Here is a 9,779-nt window from a genome sequence, read left to right on the forward strand (position 1 = left end):
CAGAAACATTTTCTAAACCCCTTTCCCCAGGGCAATTGACACTAATGGCCTTGTAGCAGAGAAGGGAAAATTCTGGAGAAAGGGCTTTGATAACCCCCATCCCCTCCCCCCTTTGGCTTAATAAATAACTCGGTCAGTTCTGATTCAGAAAACTGTGCTTAAAATATGTCATAGCTAAAACAAATCACAATTCTTTTGTGGCAAGATAGCTAGAATAAAGCCTGTTAGGATTTCTAATAGTTTACCTAATATTTCACAGCTGTGATGTATAAAGATAGCACTACAGGGCTTGTGATAAACCCTGACATGTTCCTTACCTAGTCTGTGTTCCAGCTAGGTCACGTCTGGGGGGAAAAACAACAACAGATGGGTTTGAATATCTGTCTGCTCTTCTTGTAAATTCCATGTAGTTCAGTGTTTCTTAAACTTGGCCACTTTAAGATGTGTAGACTTCAACTCCCAGAATTCTCTAGCCACTGATATAAGTGATGATGCACAGCCACATCTGTAATTGAGACTGAAACCAAACATCTACTTGAACTAAAGGACAGAAGGTTGTGCCCTTGCTAACTAGTATGAATGTGGCTGGAAGGCAGCATTGAATCTTATTGAATGTGGCATGTATTCATTTTGATGCGATGTAAACCACTCCTGTTTTTTTAGGAAGTGTTATTGAATCTAGATGGCAGCAAAGACATAACACTTCTGTGTCCCTGTATTGCCATTTAGTGGTAGTTTGGATTTCTGCAATTTAGATCTGCTTGTACTGTCTTTGGATATGTAGGATTACAATGCACCACATCTCTAGCCAGCATAATCCTTAGATAAGCTGGAGGATGAGGGGAATTGCAATCCAACATCTGGGAAAAAAAATAAATTTAGCTATTACCTGGAGTTTTGCTAATATATTCACTATACCTGGGCTCCATTACTTGGGCCAACTGTGAAATGATAGCACTGAGTCAAATGGAGGTGGGGTTTTTTGGTGTGTGCGTGTAGCTGTCTATTGGCTATCTGTATTTTTCCAGTTCATATCTGGTAGCCCTTGATATAAATATACATACAGTAACTAGAATAAAAGAGGAAGCAAACCTGCTTTATATTATGTTGAAATTGCCATTGTGTTCTAACAAGAATCTTGAGATCAGCAGAAATTCAGCTGGTGTAGTTTTCTCCATTGCTGTTGAATGATTTGATTGTTGTTAAATACTTTAAATTCACAGGACCATTTCCATTAAATAAGTGGATTAGGTATACAGTTGCGTCACCCATGTTTGTGATTAATAAGGTTGTGAAAAACTGCAAAGTTCTGGATGAGAGCTAAATGTTAGCTAATACATAAACATCCTGTTGCTTCTATCTAGTGGTTATTTAGATTTTTTGCAGTCCAAATCTTATACTGTAGCCCTAAGTTAAAGAAAGAGACTCTTTATTTTTAAAGAGAAACAGTCTTCCCTGAAAAATTTTGGGGTTGGGATAGATACTGGAGCCCATTATAATGAGGGAAACTTAGCTACTTATTAAATATAACAATGTTTTATAAATCTTGTAATATGTTGTAGCCAACATCACTAGAAAATTACTTCAAAGTTCAGAATAAAAGCAAAATGAAGTCAGAAAACCACCAAATAACATTATTTGGGAGAATAGATATGCTACCACTGTGTAGAAATGTGTAGAATTAATGTAGATTTTCTTCCAAATATTGAATGGGTATACTTTTAGCAAATTTACAAGTGTTTAAAAAGAGCAATTTATTAGGTTTATCACCTGCTCATTTTATGTGATAAACTTGTGCTTTAAATGGACAAAATCAACCAAGATACCTTTCTCTAACATTGAATCTAATCAGTGAATATAAGCAGTCATTAGAACTTCTAATTAAATGATCTCTGCTCAATAGCTATTAAAAGCATCCCTGCCCGATTGTGACAAAATGTTGTAAATGAGCAATTTGGTAAAGTGCACGACAGAAAATGTCTAAATAATAACCTAGTTATATGAAAATATATCAAAGACCCTTCTTTGATATTCTCAGAAACTATTCTCAATGAAGAGAGCCTTAGCTGTGAAATATGGCCACTATGTCACTGGATCAAGAGTCACACACAACACAAATGGGCTTTTGAACCCACTAGGCCTTGGGAATGGGGCGGGAACAAGCAAAGTTAAGGAAAGAGTTTCAAAAAGATTACTCAGTTCTGGGAAAGAAGTAAGCATGAGAAGGACATTCAACAGAATCTCACCTTGACATTGTTTGGTATAAGAAGTAATAAGTTTCTATACTACTCAGTGCAAAGATAACTTTTGCGGACATAGATTCCAGGTGGGATCCAGCTTTGTTGTTTTTTAGTTGAAGTGGAGAGACACCCCCTCTCAAGCATATTAATTGGTGGCTGCCGCTGGAGTTCAGATAAGATAAAGACATGGCTTTATCAAGCCCATTGACTTGAGTGAAGGGGATGGCTTCAGGGCCCCAGTTATCCCAGCTAAGAACAAGATAAGCTCTCTGGCACTGACAGAAAATCACTGGCTTCTGATGAATGTGCTGTTTTGATGTTGGTAATGAACAATATGTGGAGGGGGAAGAATGACAGGCTTTGGAGTGTGAGTATCACAAGGTGAGACTGTATGTGGGAATTTATAGGAGTGTGAAAACAAAACTGTGTATGAATCAGCCATTTGGGTGATCTGGGGCTAACTGCTGGTTGTTTCTATTCATTATGTTATTTTTAAGGAAGGAGTGAATTTTATTTCTCTTTTGCTTGAAGGAACTGTTAGCCTGAAAAGACTGTACGCCCACTTAGAAAAGATGGCTGGGCCACTTATTTGTCTTTTTTATGAATGGCAATAAAATGAATGGCCTGCTAAATTCTCAAGATCATTTTTGTTCAGAAAGTGCTCCAAATATACAGAAGCACTTCTTCAGACATCTTCCTTCATATGGTCCGGTTTCTTTTTCTAGATATAATAATTCCCAAATGGTAGACTACTGTGAAAGAAGTCTAGTAAGCCTGGGCCAAGAATGGAGAAGATGAAGGATCCAGAAACAAGCTGTCCTGTCAGTTCCTTCGAACACAGCTTAACAAACTCCAGCTAAAGTATGCCACAGAGAGGCTCCACCTAAGGCCTCCTTCCCACTTGTACATGCATTTGCATTAAACCTGGTAGAATATCTTGACTACCCTGATTGCTGACACAGCCAGTAGAAAAAGAGAATTGAATTGAAACAAATGTTTCCAAAGCTTTTGGTTATAAACAGAATCACAAGCAAATGATTTCTGGCTATCCAGCCTCTTGACCTCATGCTCTTCAGATGTGCCATGTCTTATATTTCCTCCTCCTAATGTCCTAAATATGTATAGAACATTCAAGATACAATAACTGAAACTAGAGGATTCACCATCACTCTGAGTTCTAGAGAGAGAGAAAAAAAATAGATGTATTATTGTGTTACACCAAGGTAAATTGAGATTTATTGAGCCTCGTTAATCTTAACTGAATCATAAAACTGATTGCCTGAATTCATATGGTACATTCATCCATTATTTGGCCAATCACATTTTAAGATATTGGGTTCTCACAATACGAATAAACTAGCATATTTTGTGACTCTAACCACTAAATGAGTTTGTTGTATAAATGCCTAGAGCAGGTGAGATGGATATTTTGGGTGAAACTGCTGAGAGTGACTACATGACAAATGTAAGGGATCGCTATTTTGGAATGATCAATCTGGAAATATAGGGGTTAAGAACAACCTCAATCAAACCAAAAGGTGATTTATTTAATTCTGGATTGTTATCCTGCAACTTTATTCCTCTTGGAGGCAACAACCTTGAAGATTCAGGTAAGAGTTTGTGGCTATGTTTATACAAGAGTTTAGTTCAGCCTAAAATGAGGTTAACTTGTGGTTCTGCCTATTGTGAGAATTCAGCCATTGCTCTGGCATGTAGAGCAAACAATGTAATTTCATTAAGCCATAAAATGGTTTATTTCTATTGCTGTATCATTTTATATGAATATAGCAGTTGTGCTTTGTTAATCTGTGTTAAGTGAGTTGTATGAACCCAATCAGTATATCTAATACTATTTAAGCATAGGTGATACTAAGAGGATTTTTCATTCTCTTATGACGGAGGTGTAGGAGGTATTATTGGCTTTTTAGCCTTATTAATGGTTTCTTTATAGTCTATACAACCTACTTATAATTTCTTGTTCTGTTTGCCTCAAGATGTATGGCGACACTTGTCCTAAATTTGAAAATGAAGATTTGTTTACTATTGTAACTTAGTGATTGAGATATGCAGGCCACTGGAGTCCAGAGAAATGGCTAGGATCAGGGAAGGAAGGGGTTAATTTTGATCAAAGTGTTAGAAAGCAGGGGTTAAATCCACGCTTTAGCTGGGGGAATAGGCAGTTATGCTCAAAGGCCAATTGGGAGGGGCAAATTGATTTCCCTGTGGGGTCTTTTTGTTTGTTCTTTTCACTAAGAGACATTATGGTGAGACAGGATGACGCCACCCTGAAAATGAGTAGAGAGAGTTGAGGTATTGCTGTAGAAAGGAAAACAGAGGGAAACCAGGTATTGGTAATAAGGGTGGAGGGTGTGGCAGCCTCTACTGATTGTAGATTACTAGGTAGATCTGCTTATCATGTAGATTGACAACTTCCTACAAGTTATTAGCTAGGGAATGTCCAGATGGACATTTTGCGTAGTTACTGAAATATGTGATTAAAAAAAAACCCTCATGTGCATTTTCTGTGTGATTTCACCTCCTCTGACCTGGATCTTTCATCATTGTCCAGCTAATATGGCTGTTTGCAGAGTAATTATAATCACATGGGGAACTGGATTGAGATCTTTTTCTCTTGCTAAATGGTATTGTGTTCTAGCTATTCCCCTAAATTTGGAGAACTTAAGACACAAGTGCACTATACTCATTTATATATATATATATATATATAAATTTATATATATCTGGAGGGTACAGATAACTGTAACACATATCTTAAGCAATTCTATTTATGTGATTATAATGTTGCCAAGATCAGAATTTTGTCTGTCTCTTTGATGTCCTTAAGTATACAAAAGGAATGAAAGAAGTTCCTTTTGCAATCTGTGACAGATGCAATTTATTTTCTCTCAGCACCTCATGAGTGTAAATGTCTTTTTTTCTTTAAATGTTGATGTACAGGCAAATTAGTGATGCCTTTGGATACTACATTTTTGTAAACATGGACCTAATCCGGTCAAATGGTGGTGTTATATTTGACCAAGAGCTCTTAGAATAATTTAGCTGGGAAGATCAGCCCAGAGACTATTCCAGGATTATGGAATTACAAATATTTCTAAAATTTTGTTGAGTAGCAGATTTCAGATCTCCTTCAAAGTTTACTAAACCTTGAGAACCAGGAGCAAAATAACAAAATATGCATTTACTGAAAATATATTCTTCAAGCTCCAAGTGTGGGCCTGTGGTCTTTCCCTTTCATAAGGACGTTGATGGTTGGGAACAGTTCAATGGAAAGCGAGTGGGGATGACGACTGGTTTTGAGTGTGAGACATAAAAAGACAAAAGAGCTAGGCAACTAAACAAATAGAAGAGAATACTGATAGCATGATATCATTTTCTGATAATGTGGAGGTTGATTGGACCAGGATAATGGAATATAGACACACAGAAAGGGATCCAATTAACTTTAGAGCAAAGCGCTAACTACTCCTCTGGACTTTTAAAAGTAATCTGTGGCACAATACATTTTAGGAAAAGCATTTGCAAGTCTTTTCTGAAAAGCTGTAGTAGTTTCACTCTGGAAAAATCAGCTGGTTTGGAGGTCTTTTAGCCTGTTTTGCTTCCAAGATTGCTCTTGGTTTCCTTACCAGACTTTTGTTGCCTTATCCAGCTGTACTGATGATCATCTATACTTCTGTTGGGGAAAATGGACCATCTGTTGAATGCGGTTTGCAGAAAAACACATTATGGCTCATCTATAAAAATATCACAACTCTCCTTGCTGCCTGGTCTGCCATGTTGATTATGAGAGCAGGCTTGTCCAGGCATTAAGTGTATCTTTATTGCTTTCTCTCTTCTCCTTTATAGCATAGTCTGCCTGCTGCCTCCTGTTACAATCTGTCCCTTGTCCATCAAAATTGAACCATGCCTGGAGTTTCTGCAAAAGCTGTCTCCTCCGAAAACTACAGCAACACATACCATTTGTGCCTTTAGCATAGACAGCTACAACATATTAATATTATTGGCTGTGAACAGGATAAATCAGTTTAATTGCTTTCTCCAGGATTTGCTGTATTTTAGCCTTCTCTCAATTTATATGTTGAAATGATCCAGTGTTGCCTTCTGCATATATAAAAACCAGGGGTATTTTTTCCCCCTGAGCACTCTACCCAAGTTTTGAGATGTTAAATACCTTTATCTTCCCCAACCTCATGCTCCAGATGTTGAACTTCAACTCCCATAATCCTTAGATTCCATTGCTGTGCTGGCCAAGGATTACAGAAGCTGCAGTCCCATGCATGTGAAGGGCGTCTACTTGAGGAAGTCTGATCCTAAATATAGTATTTCCTGCTTTCACTTGCTTTTTTGTAGAAGAATCTGTATGATGTCTGGATGGCACAAAGATGTTTCACATTTTCTCTATGACTCTTGATCGAGTTGTCTCTGGTCAAATTTTACTGTACACAGTACCTTCCCTCTTGTCAAATTTTACTGTGTACGATATTTAGGTACAATTTACAAACTTCGGTGCTCCAGTAAAGAAATGGTTGATGGAGGGTGTGAGAAATAACTATGATGACTTAACAGGTTTAAAAATAAAAATAAAATCCCATTTTTTTTTAAAAAAAAGATCCTACTAAAATTAAATCCCCCAATGTCATTTTCCTCTTGTAAGAATGATTATGTATTGGTGAAAGATCACACAACTAGTATGACAGAAGATACTAAGTTTTCCTAATTATAATCCCAGGTTTGTTTTGGGATTAACTAATTGCCCCTAAACAGCTGCATTATGTAAACACAAGAAAAGATTAACAGAGAATTAACCCTCTCTTTTTGTTGTTGGAACAAAAATGAATTGGGAAGAATATGGGGCCTTTTCTAGAAACTCCCATTGTCTGACAGTTTTAATGACCCCCACCACACAAAAAGGGATGGGACTGTCTAAGTCAGTGGTTCCCAACCAGTGTGCCGCGGCACTAAGGGGTGCCGTGAGATCTTTTGAGGGTGCCGGGAACTTTTGAGCTACGGAGATTTTAAATATCTATTTCCTTATAAGGGTGCCGGGAACTTTTGAAAGGCTTTCCAAGGGTGCCTCAAACAAGAAAAGGTTGTGCCTCAAACAAGAAAAGGTTGGGAACCACTGGTCTAAGTCTATAAGTATATAATAAGGGGCGTGCGTAAGAGCACCAGTGTGCTTACCATCCCTGTCCTAATGTTCCCTTTATTCATTTTATGTATTTGATTCATGCTTATACATATATATTATCTAATATGTACTCGACAAAATAAATAAATAATAAATAAAGTCTCCTATTACACTGTCTGCTTTGATTGCAGTAAAGCCACTATGGGTCTTTTTCTTTTCCCAGATAGGGAGAGAGGGAGGGAGAGAGGTTAACTAACTCAGTTTTCTTTGTAGTGAGTAGCTGGCTTTCCTGTCAAGAAGATAACTTCTTTTAGATCAAGTCATCTGAGTTGCCTGCTACTGGCTCATGGTTATTAGTGTTTATTCTGAGGTAGCAGCAGACAGTGTCAGCTGTGTTGTGTGAACACTGTTAGAGTTCAAAACAAGTCTTGATGTTTTACTGCCATTTGCTATGTTTCTGGTTTCTGGTTCCTGGTTTTATTATTGAACTTTAATTTTACAAATATTGTGGATTAGGAGAAGGCTCAGCTCAGAGTAATATGTACAAAAATATATTTTCCATTTTAGTGTCTGCAGGGGGAGGTAGGTACTACTTTTCCTAAGTGACTTGACACATAGGCCCAAAGCGACATGTATGGTTTTGCTTATTTAGATTCCTGACCTCAGAATTCTTGACCTTAAATCATGGCCATATGAAGGCCTGTATTCTGCCCCTAAGTATTACCACCATCTTATTCAAATTCCCATGATTTCATGGTTCTGTTGGCCCTACTTTTATACAAATTGGAATGATAGACCAACTTAGAATACAGCTGCTAGAATTAGAATAGTATCCTGTTTTTCTTCAAGTATCCAATTGTTATCCTCAATTAGGCTTAACTATGATATAGTTTGTTTAATTAGTTTTAACCATTCAGTGGTGCCCAACTCTTGGTGACTTTATAGGCAACACAGTATCAACAGTAGAAACCTTTAAATTTCTAGGTTCTATCATATCGCAAGATCTAAAATGGACAGCTAACATCAAAAACATCATCAAAAAAGGACAACAAAGAATGTTCTTTCTGCGCCAACTCAGAAAGCTCAAACTGCCCAAGGAGCTGCTGATTCAGTTCTACAGAGGAATTATTGAGTCTGTCATTTGCACCTCTATAACTGTCTGGTTCGGTTCTGCAACCCAACAAGAAAGACACAGACTTCAGAGGATAATTAGAACTGCAGAAAAAATAATTGCTACCAACCTGCCTTCCATTGAGGACCTGTATACTGCACGAATCAAGAAGAGGGCCGTGAAAATATTTACAGATCCCTCACATCCAGGACATAAACTGTTTCAACTCCTACCCTCAAAACGACGCTATAGAGCACTGCACACCAGAACAACTAGACACAAGAACAGTTTTTCCCCGAAGGCCATCACTCTGCTAAACAATTCCCTCAACACTGTCAAACTATTTACTAAATCTGCACTACTATTAATCTTCTCATAATTCCCATCACCAATCTCTTTTCACTTATAATAATAATAATAATAATAATAATAATAATAATAATAATAATAATAATAATAATAATAATAATAATAATAATAATAATATTTTAATTTGTATACCGCCCTTCTCCCGAAGGACTCAGGGCGGTGAACAGGCAGATAAAATATAAATACACACAGTAATTAAAAACATCCCTTAAAAAACTGTATGACTGTATGACTGTATGACTGTAACTTTGTTGCTGGCAATCCTTATGATTTATATTGATATACTGACCATCATTTGTGTTGTAAATGTTGTACCTTGATGAACGTATCTTTTCTTTTATGTACACTGAGAGCATATGCACCAAGACAAATTCCTTGTGTGTCCAATCACACTTGGCCAATAAAATTCAATTCTATTCTATTCTATTCTATTCTATTCTATTCTATTCTATTCTATTCTATTCTATTCTATTCTATTCTATTCTATTCTATGTGCTGCCCATGCTACCCTATCAAGCACAGCTTCTGTCAGCTGATGGATGTTCATTCTTTCTATCAGTTATGGTGGTATCAAGCCAGCGAGTTCTTTGCTTACCCCTTCTTTCTGATTCACTAACCGATCCTTGCATCATTGATTTCTCCAATGAATTTGCACACATTCATGGCTAATGTAAATCAGACGTAGTATTGTGATTTTGGCTTCTAGTGATGCTTCTAGTTTAAGTTTGTTTAAGGCCTCCTAAATTAGTGTGCAGTAGTCTACTATCTGAACTTAGTGCTAAAGTTGCCAATCCAGGTGCCATCTCTTCCTTCAGACAGCAAAATGTCTTGAGATGGCCTTTTCTCAGATGTCAGCACAGAGTCTAGTAAAAATAAACTTAAAAGGCCACAGAATTACCTTTCTGTTCAAGGG

This window comes from Ahaetulla prasina, chromosome 6 (assembly GCF_028640845.1).
Source record: "Ahaetulla prasina isolate Xishuangbanna chromosome 6, ASM2864084v1, whole genome shotgun sequence".
Lineage (NCBI taxonomy): Eukaryota > Metazoa > Chordata > Lepidosauria > Squamata > Colubridae > Ahaetulla > Ahaetulla prasina.